The following is a 26,494-nucleotide window of genomic DNA, read 5'->3' as shown; positions in this document are numbered from 1 at the left end:
GGACTGATAGGGAGGCCTCACAAGGAATGAAACCGGCAGTTGAAAACCATCAATGTGGCGGTGGTAGTGGGGTTGAATTCCACCGTCATTTGGAACGCTGAGCTAACTGAGATACGCGTTATCGCCGCTGCACCTACATGACCGTTTGGTGTACCGGCAATAAATATTGAAGGTGAGTAAATGAGAGTGTGTCCCAATGCCCAACTACCAACACCCCCCGCTGGTCCACTCTACAATTCTTCAAGGCTGCTGCCCTCTAAAACCACCCCTGTTCTATGTTCATCCCATTCTTCCATCAGACTAGCTAGAACCATGTCGGCGGATAGTTTTTTCAAGATTCCTAGCTATGACTCATCCTCCGATGAGGATGAGGTCCAGCAGCACTCATCATCTGAGGAGGCCTCCAGGGAGTACATGGATCCTGATTTGATTCCTAACAGGAGCTCCGACACCGAGAAGGAGGATGACACCAAGGAGGAGGAGGATGACGACGAGCTCGAGGATGATGACGTCGACAAATGATGACTAGCCTCCTCTGAAGCGACCAAGGCGACCATCATCCTTGCTCTGAGAGGATTATTTTTAGGTGTATTATCTTTGTGGACGAACTAAGTACCACTCATTCGAAATGTATCTATATATTTTAGTCCGATCAATGCTTCTTTCTTTTGCTGTCATCGCACGTAGTGCTATGTCATGTCGCTGGACCAATGTTTTTGGTGGCCCTATTTGGATCCCTCTAGTTTTTGGCAGTTTTTAAGAATCTGGCTTTGTAAACTGGGTGGGATCCAAACATGCCAGTTTTTAAGAATTTGAAATTGGTCCAAACAGGGTCATAACGGACCAGTGCTTGACGAGCCATGCTGCTCGCACTTCTGTACAACCCCTATGCCTAATATAACGGCGTTTGGTGTGGTGTCCATTCTTTACAATGCCAAAAGCCAGCGGTAAAGAGTATTTCCCTACCGGACTGCATATCTAGGCGGCGGTAAAGGCTGATTTCCACCATCGGGTCGATGGCGCAGGTTGCTTACTTAAAGTTGTCCGCTGCCATAGCCATGCCCAAAGCGAATCCCATTGTTCCCCTTTCCTCGACCATTGCTAGTTCCCCAATATCTATTGAAGGTTGTGTCCGAATCAAAGCCGGGTCATCACTTAACTAATCTGAGGTCTGCAAAATTTTCTTCATAGATTCAATTACTCGATTCTTGCCATTGTGCTTTTTACTGTGTTATCGATGTTCTTGCTCAACAGGACCTCCGCGTTCATTTTTGATTTCTTCGTCCCATAAGATCTGCCTTTGCTGTACACAGATGGATCGTGGATGGATGTATACAAAGTGCAGTTTAGCTGCATTTGTGCAAGGCCTTGAGTTGTTTATCAATGTCGTGAGTGCCCATGTAGGGATTACAAAAATCTTAAGCAGTGGGATAGCATGGAGCTGATCAAGGGTCATCTGCTTTGGAGGGGTTTCATGCCAAACTATATGGTTTGGACAAAACATGGGGAAGAAGGCGAGAACCCACCTGACGAACAAGCTTCAGCGGGTATACAGAATCGCAATAGGGATACAAATGTAGGCGAAATAGGGCACCCGAACAAGAATGAGACGGTCCTAGAGACCGTGAATGAAGGTGTCGAAGAAACCGTCGCTGTCCCGGGGAACGAGAGTTTGGGGTATAATGAAGTGGTAGATGCTCTAAACTAGATGATTGATGCTGGGAAGCCAGATTTCCCTGATGAAAAAAACTGAAAGAAGTTGGAGGACATGAGGAAGCATGCAAAAACTCCGCTGTACAATGGTTCAACTGTGACAAAGTTGGAAGCTGATATTTTGCTTCTAGAGATGAAAGGAAGGAATGGAATGTCGGACACTAGGTTCAATGATGTCTTGTCCCTACTATAGAAGTTTGTTCCAAGCCCAAATGAGTTGCCTCAGAATACGTACAAGGCTAAGCAAATGATATGCCCATTGGAACTCGAAGTACAAAAAATACATGCTTGTACAAATGACTGCATATTGTTTCACGGAGATTACAAAGAGTTGGATTCATGTCCTCGGTGCCATGACTCACGATACAAAACTAGCAATGATGCCATGATGCAAGCGGGCCGTGAAGGTGATGTGGTATTTCCCTATCATTCCTCACTTGAAGCCTTTGTTTGCTACAGCAAAGACAACAAAACTAATGACGTGGCATGCGGAAGATCGAGTGAATGATGGAAAGTTGTGGCACCCGGCTGATGGTGCCCAGTGGAGAGCCATTAATCACCGTTATAAGCTGTCATTTTCTAGTGAAATAAGGAACATAAGGTTTGGTTTGAGCATGGATGGGATGAACCTGTTTAACATGGTTAGCAGCAATCATAGCACTTGGCCAATGACTCTTTGCATATACAACCTTCTGCCTTGGCTGTGTATGAAATGGATGCACCTTATGATGTCGATATTGATCCAAGAGCCACGGTAATCTAGAAACGACATCGATGTCTTCCTACAACAATTGATGGAGGAGCTACTACAATTGTGGGTGAAAGGTGAGAGAATGTGGGATGAGTACAAGAAAGAGCACTTCAAATTGAAAGCACTGCTATTTGTAACAATCACTGACCTACCAGGCCTTGGTTTGTTATCTGGACAAGTGACAAAGGGTTAAAAAGGATGCGTGGTTTGCTTGGATGGCACTTTCGCTAAATTTTTGAAACATAGCACAAAGATGGTTTACATGGGTCATCGTAGGTTCCTACCATCTACGCACCTGTACCGCAAGAACAAAAAATCCTTCGATGGGATAGTAGAAAATCAAGCATACCTAAGTTCAAAACTAGAAGGTAGATCATCAAAATCATAAACAAACTCAAGGTCCTCCTAGGAAAGGGCGCAGGAAGCATACCTGCTCTAATGAAATCTGCATGGAAAAAATATGTGTTTCGGAAACTGCCTTATTGGAGGACATTGCATGTTCGACACACACTTGATGTGATGCACATTACCAAAAACATCACGGAGAGCTTGTTGGGTACCTTAATGCAATCAAAGGGCAAGGGGAAAGATTCACTTCAATGTCATATGGACTTAGAAGCTATGGCTGCGAGGGCAGAGCTGCATCCCTTAACACTACCTAATGGCAAAAAGAAACTACCAGTTGTATCATGGTCGTTAGAAACAAAGGAGAAAGAGAGGCTCTTACGGTTCTTCCATGAACTAAAAGTGCCTACAGGATACTCATCAAATATAAGGAGGATAGTGAACATGAAAGATTTGCAATTCAACATGACGCAACTCCTTCCTATTGCAATCAGGGGTGTTTTTCCGGAGAAGGTACAGGAGCCGATCATCAAGTTCTGCTCATTCTTCAATACAATCTCACACAAGGTCATAGACCAGATGGAGCTTAAAAAGCTACAAGATGATCTGATCCACACACTGACTTGGCTTGAGATGCATTTGCCACCAACATTTTTTGATATGTCCATGCATCTCGTTGTTCATATTGTTCACCAGATAAACTGTTTGGCTCCATTTTCTTGCACCAGATGTTTCCTTTCGAGCGGTTGCTGAGTGTTCTTAGGAATTATGTTCGAAATAGATATAGCCCTGAAGGGTGCATGGTAGAAGGATGGTCAATCAAGGAAGCACTAGAGTTCTGCATTCAGTATTTGGGTCACACTGGGCTCGGTGTTCCTGTGTCATGGCATGAGGGAAGGCTACAAGGAAAGGGGATTATTGGGGAGAAGCGTGTCCGTGCTTGTGAGTATAGTGTTCTAATGCAAGCTCATTTCGCAGTCCTACAACAAGCACACATAGTTTCGCCCTATGTCAAAAAGCATAAGGAAGAATTAGCTGCAGCTAATAGTTCTAGGTCCTAGGTGTGGCTCGACAAGCAACACAGAGAAAAGTTTGCCAAATGGCTACAACAACATCTATTGGAGGTTACATCCGATGACCTTGACCTTGATGCGTTGACCATGGGACCAAACAATTCAGTGATGATGTACCAAGGTTATGACATAAATACGTACACATTTTTACACTAGAAAACAAGACAAAAAGAGTGCAAACCAAAATAGCGGTGTCTGGATCGATGCTTGTTATGAACAAAATAAGCAAATGGACACCTACTATGGAATCATAGAAGAAATATGGGCGCTAGAATATGGAGAATTTAAGGTCCCACTTTTCTGGTGCAAGTGAGTTAGACCTAGAGAGGTATCCATGAACAAGGATGGTGTTACTACCGTGGATCTCAATAGCATGGGTTACAGAGAAGAACCTTTTGTATGGGTAAAAGATGTAGTCCAAGTATTCTATGCACCAGACCTAGGAAATAATGAGGGAAGACATATAGTAAGATCGTCGATGTCGACAATACAATTGAGGAAGAAGGGAACGGATATTAGGACATGCCTATAGTCATAGCAGATGTCAACCTACCTCTATTTGAAGAGGGTGTGGAACCTACGTACATGAGAGTGGATCATGATGAGGCTATGATCATCGTGCCTTGAAAACATTTGTTGTACCTAAATTTTGTTGTACTTGAGGTTTTGTACTATGGTTATAACTGCCAACGTAACAAATGGTACCATCGTACTGCGGTGATAATATAATATTATTCATGTTATGGCAACACCAGCATATGATTCGGTGTTCCTGTACAACTGTACCCTAGCCCAAATCTATTCCATCCATCGTTCTTCGATTCATCTCGGCCATCCATTTGTACCCAACCGGCCAACCCTGAAAGGATAGTCTACTTACATCTCACCATCCGTCGCCACCGCCAACCTTGAACTCTGAGGGAACAGACCTGATTTTGATTCGACTAACAGCAGACTTAACGTTCCGAGTCTACCGATTTACAATAGGAGTCAAGAACCCCGGGTTCGTAGCTAGGGAAACCCTATATCATGGCAGTTGTTGCCGCATCGAGTGATGCTGCCTTAACTCCATATATCACCATGTGTACACATGCCCCCTTCTGCTGTCCCCTTGACTTCCTGAGCAAGGCACAACTATGTGGCTGGGGTTGTGTTCTAGGTAAGATCCGATCCTTACCCTTGCCCACAACTGTATATTGAAATAAAAAATGAATCAGTTTGTAAATTATGCGCTCCATGTATCTTTGGTACTTTAGGATTATTCATCACTATGGTTAGGGGAGGACCCACGCATGCATTAGGCAATGAGAGGGAGTCATGGACATCATGCCGACAAAGGTCATCGCCATGGGCAAAGAAAGACTATGAGTCCCTTGTATCCATTCAAAAAATATGACCAAGCCTTTGAGAAGGTCAGCAAGGGTTCAATTACGAGGAGGCCTAGGAGCAGCTGACGTTGAGAATGAAGGGTGTACCACCCACCATTGTAGTTCTCGACACCGTGTCCGAAGTTGCCACATTCATTTAGCTATGACAATAAGGTTGGACGATAGGGAACCGAGGGATGCACAAGGCAAGCTAAAGGCAGGCCACATGATTTATCTTACTCCCCCTGTTCCCCGTGCTGACCAGTTTTTGAGCTTGAGAGGCAGTAAGATTCAGGAGCTAAGGTTTGTTCCGTTAGAGGATTGGTTCCTAGAACCAAGACCCATTGCACGAGGTCCATTTTGGACTCCGATGTAGGCAAGTTTTATGATGGCCATCCAAGAAGGAGGCATCAAGTTCTATGCACATCGTCGAATTATAGTCGAAGGCTTGGCAAAGTCAGCCGGAGTCACCGAGGAAGAGATGAAGGGCCATTTGACATACATGCCAGGACTGCTGGACTTGTTGACTAGAGCACACGAATATGTGCCAGATTGGGTGAAGATATTCTTCACAACTTTGTGGATGCCACGAGGATGGCAATACATTGAATTTATGTTCAGAGGGGATCGCCACCGGCTATACAGGGAAGAAATAGCTAAAGCTTTGGGTGTTGATCTAGTTCCCACCACTCAAGTCCATGAATTATGTTACCCAGGAGCAACACCTCCTCATCGTGCCCTTGTAGGCAGGACGCCACCACCTGTCAAAATTGTATATGTTCTTTTTAGACAGCCATTTAGTCCTAACTCTCGGAGGTCACTGGGAGAACTCACACAACTAGCAGCTATGGTCCTACTCACCTTCAAGAATTCACTATATCCTAGAGCTGGATTTGGTGAGGCAATCACAGTAATGCAATAGTGGTTGCGATCTTTGGTGTTGGGGCACACCCCATTCAATTTGGTAGACTTGCTGATTTGTGAGTGGGAAGACTAGATCGCTGATGGATTCAAGGGCAAGAGGAGGATCCCCTATGCTCATATCATTTGTTACCTATTGGCTAAGATTATTGGTTTCCTAGAATAGGAGATGGTACTGAGAGAATCAAAGAGTATGTTCCCTGAGTATAAACCTCTTGGTCCAACTAACAGACATAGAGGAGGGCGTACTATGAGGGCACTGCATGACCATATGACACCAGCTAATATAGCCAACAATGAGGAAGCTAACCTAGCTTTGTGAGAGGCAGAGGCATGTTCTGGGCTTCAGGGTTTACTTAGTGCTGCACTACTGGCTAGTGATAGCGATGACGAGGATTATACATTACAAGATGATACTGCGGGATCTAGTTCTAGGCACATGCATAATTTGATCTATGCAATCACTACAAGTGGAACTAATTCATATGAGAAAGTCACAAGAAGATAGGTTTGATGCTATGATGAGGGAATCATAGAAGCATGATGAGGCGCTGGCTTTGTTATTTTTAGGCCAGCAGACATTGCTTGAGCAGATGAGGGAGGACAGAGCGCACAATGACTATCAGTTTGCATACTGTCGATGCGAAAAGTGACCAACAAGTAAATATTTGTTGTTTTGCCATACGTTGTGATCGGATGTGGCCTAGCACTCAATGACATAGGGTTTATACTGGTTCAGGCAATGTGCCCTACGTCCAGTTTGAGTTGGTCGGTGACATTATTCCTGAGCCTAGGTGCTTGAAGTTTGTTGTGGGGGTACAAACAAGTGGGAATAAGAACGGGGGTGTCGAAGGTCCAGTCGGACTCTAAACTGAAGGGCCAAGAGTGATGGGAGCTCCAATGTGCGCTAAGTATTCAAACGTATGCTCTGTGTAGCTTTAGAGTTCTAGAGCTGTGGAGCTATTTGAATGCTCAGAATGTCTAAAGCTAGGCAGAGAGAGTCATAAAAAATGAACCATTTCCTATTGGGAGAGAGCGCATCCCCTTTTATAGGTTAAGGGGATGGCCTTACAAGTGAGAGAAAGAGAGTGTGTGCTACCTAGTCTTGTTGCCCATGCCATCGGGTACAAGACTTTGAGCGCCTTGCCTTATCTGCTCTGCCTATTTCTTAGATCCTCACCAAGCGGGCGTCCCCGGTCGGTCGTTCCTAATTGGATCTGACCGCACCAGTCAGAGAAGAGCCGTAAGTAGAGGTTTGGTGTATTCCCAACCGGAGAAGTAGGCTAGAGTCGGAAGCGAGCGTTGTCCCCTCCTTGGCCAGGCCTTTTGGTTAGAGTAGCGGGTCGGAGTCAGAAGCGAGCGTCATCCTCACCTTGGCCACACCTTTCGATCAGAGAAGCAGGGTGAAGTCGGAAGCGAGCGTCGTCCCCTCCTTAGCAAGGCCTTCTGGTTGGAGACTAGATCGCTCTTCTGGCCTATCATTAGGTATCTAGGCTGGCCCAGGAGTTGCGCGTTGTTTGTAATGCCATCTGCTGGGCCAAGCTTTTGCTGGGAAGCAGGCCCATTAGGGACCTTGGGTTTATGAACCCGACAGGAGGCCCCGAGCCCCCAAGTGATTTGGGTAGAATCATCTGGGGGATTTTTCATTTTGCTAGCGGGTGCGAGCGAGCGCACCCGATGGGTGTAGCCCTCGAGCCCCCAGGCGATTTGGGTAAAATCGTCTAGGTGATTTTTTTGACTTCCCAGTGGGTGCGTACGAGCGCACCTAGTGGGTGTAGCCCCCGAGCCTACGTCTGACTGGTGAGTTGGTTGGAGGCTAAGTATCTTGGTACTCTATCCTAGGGCCATAGACTCCTGTGTTTCTGCTGGTCGGGGTGTTCGCTCGTGTTTGTCCCGCCCGTGACCTGCGCGGTTGGTTGGTTTCCCGAGTCGGCGTCGAGCGACCCAAGCCCCTGAGCCCCGTTGGGTTTGGTAGGGGTTGGTCTAGTTTTGTGCATTACCTCGTCCATGGTTTTCGCAACCGGAGGGGTGTAACACCTCTAGTGTTTTGACCTAATACTAAAATTTGACATGTCATCATGTGCATTGCAAAGCATTCATATAGTATAAAGTTTTGAATGCATTCACTAAATAAGGTTTATTTTATAATGTTGTTATTTCATGTGATGTGTTTCAAAAACCCTAAATACAGATCATGACCACAAGGGTTAAATTTCATGTGATCATGTGAGGTCATATGTCCTTTGACTCAAATAATCCTAATGGGCCATGTTGCTGGTCAAAAATCAAAATCTAAGTAAAAGGAAGACAAATCAAATTTGAATTCACATTCAAATTATAAAAGTCCTTTTTGCCCCTTTTAACTAATTCAAAATCCATGAGGAATTTGGGGTTGAGGCAAAAAGCAAAGTTGGAGATTATTTTATGAAGATCAACTTTGGTATTCAAAGTTTTTCAAGTTTACATATAAAATTTGGAGTAATTTTGAAATGATTCAAATCTTTAAATGTACCCCAAATTTGAATTTCAAAATGGAGGCAGAATTTGAAAATGTTTCTTAAACCAAAGTTGTAGTACTTGAAAAATTGAACAACTTTCATTTTTGGAGATTTTCAACTTCTTTAGAAAATTTCTGAGTAATTTGAGAAATGAATGCAGTGGCAGTTCTGTAATTATTTCAAAAATCATCTCCACCTCACTGCTTGCCGCCGGCGCCACGCGGGGGGTCACCGCCGATCATATTTCGCCGCTTTCCCGCGCGCAGGCACGTCACCATCGCCGTGGCGTCTCCGTCGTGTGCTGTCGCAGCCGGGCGAGCTCATCCCGGCTATAAATAGCCACAGTCGCCGCCGTCATTCTCATTCTTCCCCTCTGCTCTGCTCCGCCACCGCGTAGCTCCGCCGCTCGCCGTAGGCATCGTCGAGCCGCGTCAGTCGTTCCCAGCTACGTCAACACGATCGCATTGGTCTTGCGCTCCTCCTTGATTTGCTCTCATCGCTGGTGTTGGCCGGAATCGCCCGGCGCAACTGTTTCTTCCCCGAGCCCGGCCGGAGCTCCGCCACCGTCAAGCTCGCCGTGGCTAGGACGTTCCAGAGTGTCTCTGACTCCACCGAGCACATCAACGTGTTCGTGGTGAGTCCCTGATCATGTTTCACCCTTCGCTTTTGACTCTACTGTGTTGTTGCCGGTGATACGCCGTGTGCCGCCACGTTTATCGCCGCCGTGGCCGCCATAGTCGTCGTAGTGTCATCTCCGGTGTGCCTGCTGCTTGTCCAAGGGTCGGGATAGGTCCGCCGTGAGGTGGTGATCCTGTTGGTACCAGTCCCCTCGCCGGAGCCCCGCCGACGGCGCGTTTTGCCAGTCGGAGTCGGCAGCGCCGCCGCGCCCTGTCTCTGTGACGCTGACACGCGGGGTCGACCTGTCAGTGAGAAGGGAGAAGAAGAACAGTGCTGATTTTTGTTTTCTGAATTTGTGAATAGTACTGAATCTTTGGAAATTTGTAGAAAAATAATCATAGCTCCAAAAATTCTGAAAATTTTTGTGTAGCTTCTGTACATGTTCTAGTATGATTTAAAAATTTGAAACTTGAAATTTGAATAAATTTTGAATGTTCAAATATTCAGTCCATTAATTGAAAAATGCAATTTCCATGATTTTTGTAAGTCACTATATAACTCCAAAAATTATGAAATTTGTTTTGGTACACTAATTTGTCATGAGGAAGCTTACATAAAAATTTGAGCTTAATTGGACAAAGTTTATTTTATACCTAATGTAGACTTAATTATTTAATTAATTATTCATTTAATTAATGTTTAATCAATTAGGATTTGTTTGATTTTAGAATTGATTATTGACCTTGGGTCATTAACTTATAATGATCCTTAGTACCTTAATTAGTATTTGAACTAATATCTAATCTGTAATTAGTAAATCTTAATGACATTTCATGTGATAACAAAAGTCATTAACAAGTTAACTCGTCGAAACCCTAAGTGTTGATTAGGGTTGGATCTTGTTTTGGTCATGTTTTGTGACTAGTAGGGTTCCAAGATCCATTAGGTCAAGTCACATGTGTGGTTCTTAATGATAGGGTTACATGTTGGTTTTGTTGGCTTGCAACTATACCGTGAAATAAAATCCATTGCGGGTGTTTTTACATTTCATGTGTCGTGAAAGCATCATGTTTACATTATCATCATGTTAAAGCATATGTTATCATTTCATGTAGAACCCGAGAACGAAACGATTCTAGTTGAGCAAGTTCTAGAAGAATCCCCGGTTGTCACGGGATTTGATAATTGTGGTACTAATCCGGAACCGGAAATCGTCAACGAAGGCTAGCCTCGGTTTATGCATTAAGCCATTACCTTGTTACTTTGAAAAGTTTATCACCTATGTTACTTATTGCATTAAGTTGATCAATTCAAATATTACCTACTTGATGCATTGCCTACCTTGTTACTTGTTTACCATCCTTGAAGATGTTTTTATTTACAAAGGCGTAGAATGCTTAGTATGCTTTATGATAGGCTTTCAAAGCAAAAGTTTTGATACAATCAAAGATGGCATACTGGCCAAAGAAAGAAAGAAGGTAGAATGAACTAGAGACTAGTCGGGTGACTTATCTTGAACGTTGGGTAATGTTGCCGACTATGTCGCTTAAAGGCCACTCATTGTGGATCTTCTGAACGAGACACTTTGTAGTACTGGTCACATACTCCGGTAAGCCTACTTTGGCTAATCCGATACTAAGACGAATGCCCGCGCACTGGGAGTGGAGAGATGGCGGCAGTAGCGTGTACCCTCGTGGCTGGAATGTGGCCGGATTTGAGGTGTGCTGTGCTCTCGGGTGGCGTGGAGACGGCTTAGTATAGGAGGATCCGGTAGCGAGGTTGATATATGCAAGATTAAGTTCTACATATGTCGTGTGATAAGGAATCCCCAGCTGGGATTTGAATCAATTTGAATTGCTGGTGCTCCACGGATATGGAGACTCGATTCATTACAGAAGCAATGTAGTACTGGTGAATTACTAAAATATGAGAAAAAGAATGGAATGAGAAGGAATGAAATATGGGAAATTTACATTTAGTTTGAGATAAAGAACTAAAAGGACTTAGGGGTAAAATTTGAGAATAGGATAAATATAGTAAGCTTTTAGCAAAGGACTTGAATTTTGCTACATCTTTACCTTGTCCCAAACCCCTGCATCTCTAAAGTCTTACACCCCGTTACGTCGGGTTAGTCTTGTTGAGTACTTTCGTACTCAGGGTTTGTTAACCCTTGTTGCAGGTGAGTCACATGCGCAGGCTTGTTTTGGTCCCTACTGCATGTCTGTGTTTGAAGTCAATGACGATGAGGAGTGATGAATGGCCTTTGGACAAGGCACTAGTTTGTTTGATAAATAAAGTTAATGTAATATTATCCCGCTACTATGGTCGTATGACACTTATGGTATTGTAAGTTTGAAAATAGCTGGTTTGTAATAATACTATCTTAAGACTTCCGCTATCTTTTACTCTGGTATATATTTGAATAAACTGTTGTAATCTGCAATGACTGTGATTGGGATCCTGTTTGAAAAGAGAATCATGGATGATTCGGGTTTCCCGAGGACACCCGATAGCCCTGTTGAGTTGTTGGGAACTCGTGTACGCTATCCGAGGTTTTTTAAGACAACGATAGGTGCATGTGGGCCCAATTCCTTAGGAGGTTCTGCCACAGCTGGTATCAGAGCAGTTCCCATCTAAGATCATTGTAGGTTACTTTAGAAAGCCTTCAAAATGATTTGGATCAAGGAAAGTAAACATGATATTTTGAAAGTTCAATTTCTTTCTTCTTACCTTTGATCTAGACTCAATCCTGACTTATTTGAAAAGTTTGTGGTGGATAATATGATTAGGTTTGTCCTATGTATTATGAAAATCTAGTACTTATGATTATATTAATCTTTTGTACTTAGATTCGTAAGATCGATTCATACATCATGCTTGAGCACATTGCATAATAATTCCCCTTAATAGTGGTTGGGTAAGTAATGTCACTCCCATTCTTGCTAACCTCCGTTATCCTCAAGCTATTCTTATAGTCCTACCCTAAATTCTTCAGGCTATGGCAAAGACCAAGAAAACCGCACGCAAGTCCACCGGACCTCATGGAGTCCCTTGTCACCAATTGGCACCAAGAAATCACGAGCTTGGTGAAGGAAGTTCCAAGAACCTAGGAGAGGAAGGATCTTCGATCAACCCCGCCAACGTCGAGAACCTTAACAAGGAGCTCAACACTCTTCGTCGAGCTCATGCCAAAGACCAAGAAGAGCTGGCGGAAATGCAAAGGGGTATCACCATGACCATGGAGCTGCGGAATGAAGCCTGGACACGAGAAGATGCGGCCAATGAACGTGTCAATGAGTTGGAGTTCTATGTAGAGGACCTAGAGATGGACAATGCCATTCTTCATGAGAATGTTCATATGCTGTATGCTCAACTTCATCCTCCTCATGGGGATGGTGAAGTTACCGATGAAGAAATGATTGTAGCTCCAGGAGAAGTCGAGAATGAAGAAGAGGAGGACCCTGAGGAGTTAGTGTACTTCTTAGATGAAGATGAGGTTTCGTCCGATACAGGCACGGATGCCGAAGACTAAAAGCTTGGAGTAGTAGTAATTCCTTTACTGCTTTCTTAGAAAACCAGGGTTGTCTTGTGGGATACAAGACATGTAATATAAATAAGAACCGTTTGTAGTATGCAACCTTTTAAAAGCTTTCAATAAAGAATAATGTAAGTAAATGTGTTTCTCTAACAGATGCCTCGTCCTATCACCCGAACTGGTGCTAGTGGCTCGCACGACGATGATGAGTGCCCAAATCCTCCACCAATGCCCTCGACTATGGCAGATGCCATAGCCGCACTCGTCAACACAACGGCAGAGAATGCCAGGCTGTTAAGGGAGTTGGCGCAGAACCAGCAGGCACCATACCCTAATCGTGGCCATCGTAATAATGGAAACGACGAGTCAACCTATGTGGATTTTACTGACACACGTTCGCCTGTATTCTCTAAGGCAGACGAACCTTTAGAAGCTGATGATTGGCTTAGGACAATAGAGCAAAAGTTCAAGCTGATTCACTGTACTGAGGTTCAAAAACCAAGGTTTGCGGCACAGCAACTCCGAGGAGCTGCTGGTGCCTGGTGGGCAAATTTGGTAGCAGTACAGCCCGTTGGTCACCAAATCAACTGGAGGGAGTTCAAAGATGCCTTCAGGGCACATTATATTCCGGACGGTGTGATGACCATGAAGTTGGAAGAGTTCTTCGCTCTTAAGCAAGGGGAGCACCCGGTGATGCATTATGTTGGGCGTTTCAACCACCTGTCGCAGTATGCTATTGAGTATGTGAACACGGACAGGAAGAAAAAGAATCATTTTCTTCGAGGCTTGAACACTAAACTTCAGACAATGATGGCAGCCTGTGGTAATGCAACTTACCATGAAACAATCAACATTGCTATCGCTTCGGAAGAGAATTACCGCCGACACAAGGAGGCGAAGAAGAAGAAAATATTTGCTTCTGGATCATCAAGTGGCAAGCGTCAGAAGATAGTATACCATCCTCAGAATCATGGCCGTACACCATTTTGCCCACAACAAGGCCAAAGCAGGCAGCAAATCTTCATTCGCCCTGCAACTAATACACCTTATACTCATCAAGCACCACAGCAGCAGAACAATGCCAATAATGCAAACCACAATGCTACTCCCCAGAATCACAATTTTCCATGCTATAATTGTGGTAAACCCGGGCATTTTTCCCGAGAATGTCCATATCCTAGGAAGAACAATCCGGATGCAACCAAAGCCCCTGTTAATCAAGCTCAAAATCAGTACAAGGGCAATGCTCAGAACCATCAAAAGGGTCCCGTTGAGAAGAAAACTGGAAGGGTATTCTATACACAAGTGGAATCTATTCCAGAAGGAGAACCGGTTATGATGGGTATGTTTCCCATTGCTAAGCATCCTGCAATTACCTTATTTGATTCCGGTGCATCCCATACATTCATCAATCGTACATTTGTTGTGAAGCATGGGATAGCTATTGGGGAAACAAAAGAACCCTATCATATACAGTCGCCTGGGGGACGAATCTGTATAAGGGAGGTAGTTCAGCATGTACCTATTGATTTGGGAGGTTATGAGTTCCCTACCAATATGCTGATATTAAAGGATCAAGATATAGATGTGATCCTTGGTATGAACTGGCTAACTCAACACGGGGCTATCATAGATGTCCTGCATAGAACAATAAGGGTAAATGCACCTGACAGCAAAACCCAACTTCTCATCCAACTTCCTTTTCCTAAGAGTACAGTGGAGACCGTCTGTGCAACTATTGTTGAAGGAGCCAAGGAAATTTTAGTGGTATGTGAGTTTACGGATGTCTTTCCCGATGACCTGCCTGGTCTGCCACCAGACCGAGACGTAGAGTTCAGAATTGATCTAAAACCAGGGACAGCACCAATGTCCAGAAGAGCATATAGGATGCCACCGAAAGAATTAGCAGAATTAAAAATGCAACTACAAGAGTTGTTAGACAAGGGTTTCATTCAACCCAGTTCATCACCTTGGGGATGTCCTGCTATTTTCATGAAGAAGAAGGACCAAACCTTAAGGTTATGTGTTGACTATAGGCCATTAAATGAAGTCACCATCAAGAACAAATACCCCTTACCCCGAATTGATTTGCTTTTTGATCAACTTGCGGGAGCTAAGGTATTCTCAAAGATAGACTTAAGATCAGGCAACCACCAGATTAAGATCAGACGTGAAGATGTGCTGAAGACAGCATTTACTACCCGATATGGTTTATATGAATATCTAGTCATGTCTTTTGGGCTAACCAATGCCCCGGCTCATTTCATGTACCTGATGAACTCAGTTTTCATGCCTGAGTTGGATAAGTTTGTCGTGGTGTTTATTGATGACATTCTTATCTACTCTAAGAGCAAAGAGGAACATGCGGAACATCTCCGTATTGTTCTACAAAGATTAAGAGATCACCAACTATATGCCAAGTTCAGCAAATGTGCATTTTGGTTGGAGGAAGTACAATTTCTGGGTCATGTGCTATCTGCTGAAGGTATAGCTGTTGATCCAAGCAAGGTAGAAGAAGTCCTTAACTGGAAAGCACCTACAACTGTTCATCAAGTTCGTAGTTTCCTGGGGTTGGCAGGGTATTACCGTCGGTTTATCCCTGACTTCTCCAGAATTGCGAAGCCAATTACTGGACTGTTGAAAAATCAAACAAAGTTTGTATGGTCAACAGAATGTGAAGAGGCCTTTCTGACATTGAAGAAGTTGCTGACAACTGCACCAGTATTAGCACAACCTGATATCGAGAGGCCATTTGATATCTATTGTGATGCATCTGGAATTGGTATTGGCTGTGTTCTTATGCAAGAAGGCAGAGTCATAGCATATGCTTCCAGACAACTTAAGAAGCATGAAGAACATTATCCCACCCATGATCTTGAATTAGCTGCTGTTGTCCATTCACTCAAGATTTGGCGACATTATTTATTGGGCAATATATGTCATATCTATACGGACCACAAGAGTTTGAAATACATCTTCACCCAGTCAGAGCTGAATATGAGGCAAAGAAGATGGTTGGAACTTATTAAAGATTATGACTTAGAAGTGCATTATCATCCGGGCAAGGCTAATGTGGTTGCCGATGCCCTGAGTCGCAAGAGTCATTGTCATTGCCTAATTGCAGAACCTATGCAGCGAACATTGTGTCAAGAGATGGAGCATCTGAATTTACAAATCATAGAACAAGGTTCCCTGTCCAATATTGTAGTTGAGTCCACTATCAAAGATCAGATCATTGCTGCTCAACAGAAAAGTAAGGGCATAGCCCATATTAAGGATAAAGTCAGATCTGGAAGACCAACATGTTTCAAGATTGATGAATCGGATGTTGTATGGTTCAAGGATAGGTTGGTAGTACCCAAAAATCCGGAGCTGCGAAAGCAGATTCTTGATGAAGCTCATTCTACAAGATACTCCATTCATCCGGGTAGCAACAAAATGTATCATGATCTGAGAAAGAGATATTGGTGGACCAAAATGAAAATAGAAATAGCTCAATATGTGGCCAAGTGTGATATTTGCCAGAGAGTCAAAGCAGTTCATATGAAGACTGTAGGTCCATTACATTCGCTGCCAGTTCCATCTTGGAAGTGGGAAGATATTTGTATGGACTTCATAGTAGGGTTGCCTAGGACATCTGCAGGCTACAATTCAATATGGGTTATTGTTGATCGTCTAACCAAAATAGCTCATTTCTTACCAGTCAGAGATAAATATCGAGCGGAGCAGTATGCAAAGCTTTATCTTGATAGAATCTTCAGTCTGCATGGGGCACCCAAGACCATTGTCTCTGACAGAGGATCATTGTTCATATCCAAGTTTTGGAAAAGTCTACATGAGTCTTTAGGAACTAAACTTATCCGTAGTTCTGCTTATCATCCGCAAACAGACGGACAGACTGAAAGGGTAAATCAAATTCTTGAAGATATGTTAAGAGCATGTGTTCTTTCCTTTGGTGTTAAATGGGATGAATGCCTTCCCTTGGCTGAATTCTCATATAACAACAGCCATCAAGAGAGCATTAAAATGGCACCATTCGAAGCACTGTATGGCCGTAGGTGCCAAACACCTTTAAATTGGTTAGAAGCTGGAGAACGTTGGTTCTTTGGACCGGATGTAGTCAAGGAAGCTGAAGAGAAAGTTAAACTCATACAAGCCAATATGAAGATAGCTCAATCCCAGCAGAAAAGCTATGCTGATAAGAGGAGAAGACCGCTAGAATTCAAAGTGGGAGATTATGTCTACCTCAAGGTATCACCGATGAAAGGAGTTCATCGATTTGGGATTCGGGGAAAGTTGGCGCCCCGTTATGTCGGTCCTTTTCAGATCCAACAACGATGTGGACCAGTCGCCTATCGCGTCAAGTTACCAGATCACATGTCAGCGGTACATGATATCTTTCATGTATCTCAATTAAAGAAGTGTCTTCAAGTACCTGACCAGGAGATCGACTTTGGTGGTGTAGAACTAGAACCTGATTTGACTTATGCCAAGTACCCCATTAGAGTCTTAGATCAGAAAGATCGAGTCACTCGGAGACGTATGATCAAGTTCTACAAAGTACAATGGAATCAACACACGGAAGATGAAGCTACTTGGGAGTCCGAGGATTACTTAGAAGAGAACTTTCCTGACTTCTTCACTTCTATCTAGTTGCAATACCTTGTCTATATTGTAACCTGTCTTGTTGTTAACAGAATGGAAAACCCCCTCACTAGCCTTTTGAATAAAGTTGTAATGTGTTAGCTTGACACATTTCCTTTTCCATTACTTAGCCTTAAGTTTTAAATCTCGGGACGAGATTTCTTTAAGGGGGAAGGGTTGTAACACCTCTGGTGTTTTGACCTAATACTAAAATTTGACATGTCATCATGTGCATTGCAAAGCATTCATATAGTATGAAGTTTTGAATGCATTCACTAAATAAGGTTTATTTTATAATGTTGTTATTTCATGTGATGTGTTTCAAAAACCCTAAATACAGATCATGACCATAAGGGTTAAATTTCATGTGATCATGTGAGGTCATATGTCCTTTGATTCAAATAATCCTAATGGGCCATGTTGCTGGTCAAAAATCAAAATCTAAGTAAAAGGAAGACAAATCAAATTTGAATTCACATTCAAATTATAAAAGTCCTTTTTGCCCCTTTTAACTAATTCAAAATCCATGAGGAAATTGGGGTTGAGGCAAAAAGCAAAGTTGGAGATTATTTTATGAAGATCAACTTTGGTATTCAAAGTTTTTCAAGTTTACATATAAAATTTGGAGTAATTTTGAAATGATTCAAATCTTTAAATGTACCCCAAATTTGAATTTCAAAATGGAGGCAGAATTTGAAAATGTTTCTTAAACCAAAGTTGTAGTACTTGAAAAATTGAACAACTTTCATTTTTGGAGATTTTCAACTTCTTTAGAAAATTTCTGAGTAATTTGAGAAATGAATGCAGTGGCAGTTCTGTAATTATTTCAAAAATCATCTCCACCTCAATGCTTGCCGCCGGCGCCACGCGGGGGGTCACCGCCGATCATATTTCGCCGCTTTCCCGCGCGCAGGCACGTCACCGTCGCCGTGGCGTCTCCGTCGTGCGCTGTCGTAGCCGGGCGAGCTCATCCCGGCTATAAATAGCCACAGTCGCCGCCGTCATTCTCATTCTTCCCCTCTGCTCTGCTCCGCCACCGCGTAGCTCCGCCGCTCGCCGTAGGCATCGTTGAGCCGCGTCAGTCATTCCTAGCTACATCAACGCAATTGCATTGGTCTTGCGCTCCTCCTCGATTTGCTCTCGTCGCTGGTGTTGGCCGGAATCGCCCGGCGCAACTGTTTCTTCCCTGAGCCCGGCTGGAGCTCCGCCACCGTCAAGCTCGCCGTGGCTAGGACGTTCCAGAGTGTCTCCGACTCCACCGAGCACATCAACATGTTCGTGGTGAGTCCCTGATCGTGTTTCACCCTTCGCTTTTGACTCTACTGTGTTGTTGCCGGTGATACGCCGTGTGCCGCCGCGTTTATCGCCGCCGTGGCCGCCATAGTCGTCGTAGTGTCATCTCCGGTGTGCCTGCTGCTTGTCCAAGGGTCGGGATAGGTCCGCCGTGAGGTGGTGATCCTGTTGGTACCAGTCCCCTCGCCGGAGCCCCGCCGACGGCGCATTTTGCTGTTCGGAGTCGGCAGCGCCGCCGCGCCCTGTCTCTGTGACGCTGACACGCGGGGTCGACCTGTCAGTGAGAAGGGAGAAGAAGAACAGTGCTGATTTTTGTTTTTCTGAATTTGTGAATAGTACTGAATCTTTGGAAATTTGTAGAAAAATAATCATAGCTCCAAAAATTCTGAAAATTTTTGTGTAGCTTCTGTACATGTTCTAGTATGATTTAAAAATTTGAAACTTGAAATTTGAATAAATTTTGAATGTTCAAATATTCAGTCCATTAATTGAAAAATGCAATTTCCATGATTTTTGTAAGTCACTATATAACTCCAAAAATTATGAAATTTGTTTTGGTACACTAATTTGTCATGAGGAAGCTTACATAAAAATTTGAGCTTAATTGGACAAAGTTTATTTTATACCTAATGTAGACTTAATTATTTAATTAATTATTCATTTAATTAATGTTTAATCAATTAGGATTTGTTTGATTTTAGAATTGATTATTGACCTTGGGTCATTAACTTATAATGATCCTTAGTACCTTAATTAGTATTTGAACTAATATCTAATCTGTAATTAGTAAATCTTAATGACATTTCATGTGATAACAAAAGTCATTAACAAGTTAACTCGTCGAAACCCTAAGTGTTGATTAGGGTTGGATCTTGTTTTGGTCATGTTTTGTGACTAGTAGGGTTCCAAGATCCATTAGGTCAAGTCACATGTGTGGTTCTTAATGATAGGGTTACATGTTGGTTTTGTTGGCTTGCAACTATACCGTGAAATAAAATCCATTGCGGGTGTTTTTACATTTCATGTGTCGTGAAAGCATCATGTTTACATTATCATCATGTTAAAGCATATGTTATCATTTCGTGTAGAACCCGAGAACGAAACGATTCTAGTTGAGCAAGTTCTGGAAGAATCCTCGGTTGTCACGGGATTTGATAATTGTGGTACTAATCCGGAACCGGAAATCGTCAACGAAGGCAAGCCCCGGTTTATGCATTAAGCCATTACCTTGTTACTTTGAAAAGTTTATCACCTATGTTACTTATTGCATTAAGTTGATCAATTCAAATATTACCTACTTGATGCATTGCCTACCTTGTTACTTGTTTACCATCCTTGAAGATGTTTTTATTTACAAAGGCGTAGAATGCTTAGTATGCTTTATGATAGGCTTTCAAAGCAAAAGTTTTGATACAATCAAAGATGGCATACTGGCCAAAGAAAGAAAGAAGGTAGAATGAACTAGAGACTAGTCGGGTGACTTATCTTGAACGTTGGGTAATGTTGCCGACTATGTCGCTTAAAGGCCACTCATTATGGATCTTCTGAACGAGACACTTTGTAGTACTGGTCACATACTCCGGTAAGCCTACTTCGGCTAATTCGATACTAAGATGAATGCCCGCGCACTGGGAGTGGTGAGATGGCGGGAGTAGCGTGTACCCTCGTGGCTGGAATGTGGCCAAATTTGAGGTGTGCTGTGCTCTCGGGTGGCGTGGAGACGGCTTAGTATAGGAGGATCCGGTAGCGAGGTTGATATATGCAAGATTAAGTTCTACATATGTCGTGTGATAAGGAATCCCTAGCTGGGATTTGAATCAATTCGAATTGCGGGTGCTCCGCGGATATGGAGACTCGATTCATTACAGAAGCAATGTAGTACTGGTGAATTACTAAAATATGAGAAAAAGAATGGAATGAGAAGGAATGAAATATGGGAAATTTACATTTAGTTTGAGATAAAGAACTAAAAGGACTTAGGGGTAAAATTTGAGAATAGGATAAATATAGTAAGCTTTTAGCAAAGGACTTGAATTTTGCTACATCTTTACCTTGTCCCAAACCCCTGCATCTCTAAAGACTTACACCCCGTTACGTCGGGTTAGTCTTGTTGAGTACTTTCGTACTCAGGGTTTGTTAACCCTTGTTGCAGGTGAGTCACATGCGCAGGCTTGTTTTGGTCCCTGCTGCATGTCTGTGTTTGAAGTCAATGACGATGAGGAGTGATGAATGGCCTTTGGACAAGGCACTAGTTTGTTTGATAAATAAAGTTAATGTAATATTATCCCGCTACTATGGTCGTATGACACTTATGGTATTGTAAGTTTGAAAACAACCGGTTTGTAATAATACTATCTTAAGACTTCCGCTATCTTTTACTCTGGTATATATTTGAATAAACTATTGTAATCTGCAATGACTGTGATTGGGATCCTGTTTGAAAAGAGAATCGTGGATGATTCGGGTTTCCCGAGGACACCCGACAGCCCTATTGAGTTGTTGGGAACTCGTGTACGCTATCCGAGGTCTATTAAGACAACGATAGGTGCATGTGGGCCCAATTCCTTAGGAGGTTCTGCCACAAGGGGCTGAGCTAATATTGCTTGCCTCGATGGCTCGAGTGACGTGCTTGGTGAGCTCACTAACGGGCACGTTCGAGCGAAATCCAGGTCCGTCATTCGTAATGGGATCGGCATAGCCCTCATGTGGCATTCTACTACTCCTTAACCGCCTCCTGATAGATGCCTGGGTCATTTCGGAGACCGACTCAGGTGGCCCACTGGCCTCCCCTCAATGGAGATTCTAGCTCGAGGTTAGGATCAAACAAGAAGGTCGAGATGACCCTATCTGCTTCTGAGCATATCAGGTGAGGGCCATTGGGGCTCATCTGCGTTTTCTCCCCTGGCTCTATTTGACGCGAGGCAGCCTCACGCCCTTCACGGGCTGGCCTTCGAACCCCGGTCAGTCGTTGCTCATGTTGAATGTGGCAACTACCACTTTGTGACGCAACACGAAGCGGTGTGATGCATTAATCGCATATGCGATGCTTTGAATATATGTGATGAATGAATGATTGTATGAATGAATGTGTGAATGCATGTATGAGAAAGGATGAATGAATGATCATGCATTAAAAAATAAAGTAAGAAGGTTTGGTAAAGTTACCGTGATGACTTGAGTGACGGGTTTGAGTGGCTCTCATCGAATACGCCCAAATGGGATCTATGTCCGTCGTTCATGACGGAGATGGCATAGCCCGCATGGGGCATCACTCTACTCCTTACTTGTCTCTCGGCAGTCGCCTAAGCCATCTGATCGACTCAAGTAGCCCATTGGTCTATCCTCGATGGAGATCCCGTTTTTGCGCCCTTCCAAACCCTGCCTAGGAAGGCGAAGGGTCATTTTGCATGTGGTTGTGCCTTGTTTCCTATGCCTGGGTTGCGGTAGTGGTGGGCCCAACCCAGGCCTTGTCCTATTTTAACCGGGTGACGTTTCGTTGGGTAGGGTGTGTCCCATCAGTCAGGGCGTGTCCCACCGCATGCCCATCCACATTAAATAGGAGAAGGGAGAGGGATTTTGTCCCATTCCTTCGCCTTTCTCCATCTGCCACCTCTCCTCCTTCTTCCTTCTCGCCAAGCCTATTCATGCGCCATGGTGGTTTCTAGGAGAGAGAGGGTAGAGCGAGGGAGAGGAGAACTTATAGATTTGTTCATGAATCTAGAGTGCAATGTCAAACTAGAGGCCATCCAACGTAGATGAGGCAATGTTGGCCGCCTTCACCGAGAAGGGGCTACTCCTGCCGAAGGAGGTGGTGCACTGGAGGGCTCCTATGCCAAGGGAAGCCATTCCACAACCTCAGGCCGATGAGGTTGTCTCCTTCCTCGCCTTCCATGAGCACAGGCTAGGATATCCCGTGCACTGGTTCTTGCATGGGCTCCTCAATGAGTGGGGCCTAGGCCTTCCTCTAGATGGAGCCACACGTGGACCTTTTCCGGTGGATCTTCATCAGGCGAGCCTTGTTAGAGGGGAAGCCACCTAGAACCACGCCGGTTGGGTGCTTCGCCTTATAGAAGAAGCTAAGGCCGTCAGGCTCCTACCTCGCATACTCCCCCTACAACTCCAATCAGGTGTGGCATGGGGAGTGGTTCTACATCAGGATCCTAGCAGAGGTGCCATTCCTGTTGTTCACCAGAAGAAGGTCGGAGAGGCGGGAGAGCTGGTCATGGGGTCCTTCTAGTCGGCAGAACTAGCTGGAGGTCATCAAGGCAAAGCTCCAGAAGCTGGTGCAGCACGGCCTCAATGGGCTACGGGTGTTCCACGCCTTCTTCCACCATCAAGTTACCCCGCTGGTGGAGAGGAGGCGGCCGATGAGGGCCTACTATGGTCCAACAGATCCCGACCATGCATCGCCAGAGGAGTTAGCGAAGGATGAGGTCTGGAGCTGACTCGACCAGGTGCTGCAACTGAGGGATAAGGAGTCCCTTGAAGAAAAGCCTAGACCTCTCCATGCCGCAAAGTTGTCCAATCTGGTATGCTCCCCTCTTCTTATTCCATGACCTTTTTTTCTTGCTCTCCTTTGTTTTGACTTCGAGTCATTCATTTCGTAGGGACTCACTGGTTACAAATCCCGGCCACATCTTCTAAGGGGGCAGAGGGCGCAGCTCAGCAAGCTACCCTAAAGGAGGTAGTGGACGCCAATAAGAATAACAGAGCTGAGAAGGCTTAAAGGAGGCATGAGAAGGAGGAGATTGCCCAGTGGGTGCGGGCCAGTGAAAATTGGAGCGACATGGAGGCGGAGCTCGAGTTAGAGGAGCCCACGAAGATGGGTGATGACACGAGCGCCTTCAAGGATGAAGGAGACCGAGGCGTCATAGTGACCTCGATGGAGCATCGCGAGCCTAAGGCCACGTCCGTCAGCTATGGGCAGGACACGGAGAGGCACGATGATGTTCTCGCATCAAGGAAGAACGCTGTGAGCTCGGACGCCACCATTGAGTGAGAGGTGAAGTGGGCACGGTCGCCACGCCCTTGGGAGGCGTCGTTGGCTCTACACCCTCCTACTCCGAGCATGGCGGGGCACACTAGACGGTCGAAGGAGCGTGCTCGTACCCCTGTATCTTTGGGGTCAGCGCGTGTGCGTAAGCCACAATAGGGAGATGCCTCGTCAGTTGCTCCAGTGGGTGCACCATGAGCCGGCGGTCGTGGCCATTCGTGGGCTGATCGGGAACCGGTTGGGTCGACTCCTTCCTTGGTCGATATGAGGGGGCGTGGGTCACGACCCATGAGCGGTCCTTGTCCAACGGGCTCGTTGCTAGTGGGTCGGGGCTTTTGGGCCCTACCCCTTTCATCTAGGTATGTACCTAAGTTACTTTTGATCTCACAGTTTAGTTTTTTGAGCATGACTAACTTGTACTTATTCTGATAGCGGCCAGGGCCTGACGGGACTAGGCATCGCCTCACCTCCCATGCAGGAGGAGTGGAGACCTAGCCTGCAGTGAGTCACGATGAGCAGTGGGGAAAGCAGGCTAGCGGCGGTGTGACCTTCCCTTCTGGGGGGCACCCCCTGGGCGATCACGAGTATGGTGGTAGCAACAGTGGCAGTGATGGCAGTGATCCCTATGGTGACGATAGAGGTTGGGTCAAAGGTGACCCTTGCGATCCCTCCCCTAATAGCCATGGTGTAAGAGAGGAGGGAAACTAGGCTCCTTGCCTCGCATGGCAGAGGAACACACGGCTCGCCCTCTTGGTCGGAGCTAGAGGGGTCAGGAGGAGACTTGGCCAGGCTAGAGGCAGAACATCCACTGGTGGGTTGCGTAGTTGAGATCATGGAGATCCCTTACTCTGGCAAGGCAGGCACTAGGGTGGAGCCGCTAGCCATCCTGTCGTCGTAGGAGTTGGCGATGGTCCGGTCGTTGCATGATATTGCGATGGCTGGACCTTCCAGCGGGTTGGGGGCGACCCAAGAGCTGGTGTGGCCCTGCCCTGGCAACCCAAGGAAGGCTCGGTTCATCCTTCGTGATGAGGAGGACGTGATGCTCTAGCACTTGCTAGAGGAGAGAGGACTATCGATGGAGTCCAATCTCGCCCAAACCAAGGCAAAGTTCAAGGAGGCCTTGGAGTAGGTTGAGCTCATCCATCAAGCAGTCTCAATTGACCTGCCGTGCATCACTGAGGTATGCTTTCTATGTTTTTAGTGTTTGTCCTCGACTCCTTGGTCTTCCATTGGTTGTCTCAGCATGCTTGCTTCTTGTTTTAAGGAGTTAGAGGCGATGTCCATCCGCAAGTCCTGTTTCCTTCGGGAGGAACATGGTCGGATGGAGTGGGAAGCCACGATGTCACGGTGGGTCGACAAGCTTGAGCACCAGCTAGAATCCACCCACCATGAGTCCTAAGACCAGGCAGCCGATGTGACGGGAGCGCGGGTGGCAAAACTGCTCACGGCAGAATGGGCGACTGCTGCTGAGCGGGGACTTGAAGTAGTGAAGGTCCACCTGGTGGTGACCGAGGCAGCGCTCCAGAAGTCCTTGGAGGCTCTAGAGATAGAGCAAAAGGTCCAGTCAGAGGCTGATTCAGAAGTGCTCGCGCTCCGAGGGCAGGTGCTTAGGGTGGAGGAGTCGAACGCTCGACTGCTCGAGAAGGTGACCCGGTAGGAGGAAGGACTCTCCATCCTCAAAAACACATGCCTTGGTATGTACCTATTCCACCTTTGGTTGATGTCTTGGTTTGCCTTTCCTTTGCTTCTAAACTTGTCGTCCTTTTTCCCAGAACTAGGCGGAAAAATTTGTTCTCTAGAGCGGGAGCTGGAGACAGCCAAGGCAGTGATTGTTCGGAGCGCGGAGGTGCTAGCCAAGTCCCTTGAAGGGCGACATGCTCTCATGGGGGAGCTCGACCAGATCTACAATGTCACCCAGGTTGTTGTCTCCGAGGTGTTCGGGTTGGCGCCGAACACCAGCACGCCCGCCATCCAACTGGCGGAGGTCCTGAATGAAGTTCGGGCACTTATCTCTGATGGGATGTTCCATGGGACATCGAGGGTGCTGACCTTAGTGGCGACGCACCACCCAGACCTAGACTTTGCCGCCATCTATAGAGGGTACACCGACGGCTAGAGCGCGAATGCCATCCATGCACTCGGGGAGAGCTTGGTGCCATATGCACAAATGGTTGCTGAGCAAGTCTCCACGCAGTGGGTGATGGAGGCCTACCGTGCGAGCATGGCTGAAGGCGTGCGTCAAGAAGATGTCATCCAACTTGCGGACAGAGTGGAGACTGAGTCAGGAGCGAGCCGAACATCGCCCTATCGGAAGGCGAGCGGCCCTTATCCTCGTCGACCGAGCCATCAGCCGATGCCGCCGAGCGACCACAATAGAATTTAGGGTGGAAACAGTTAGTACATGTAAAAGTTAAGTTCATGGGGAAGCCCCCGTGTGAATAGTTTTTCATATTCATGAATACTTTAATTTGTTTTGTGATGGAATCACTTCGTAAGGGGAAGCTTGTCCCATCCGTTCCTTGTTTTTACCCTAGCATAGCTTTGTTTTTTATCCTTTCTTTTTTGCACCTACCCGTTTGACCCATAGGCTACAACCTTAAGAATCCGGACATGGCCTGCGAGGCTTAGCTGCTCGTAACCATAGGTTGTGGCGGGGTGTGATTGGTCGGGAGTTTAAAAGATAAGTTATGTAGGGTAATTAAAGGAACAGACTACCCTTTTGTTTGGGTGAAAAAGTATTACT

This window comes from Miscanthus floridulus, chromosome 1 (assembly GCF_019320115.1).
Source record: "Miscanthus floridulus cultivar M001 chromosome 1, ASM1932011v1, whole genome shotgun sequence".
Classification (NCBI taxonomy): Eukaryota; Viridiplantae; Streptophyta; class Magnoliopsida; order Poales; family Poaceae; genus Miscanthus; species Miscanthus floridulus.
The sequence above is the reverse complement of the archived record's forward strand: the minus strand, read 5'-3'. Positions refer to the sequence as shown.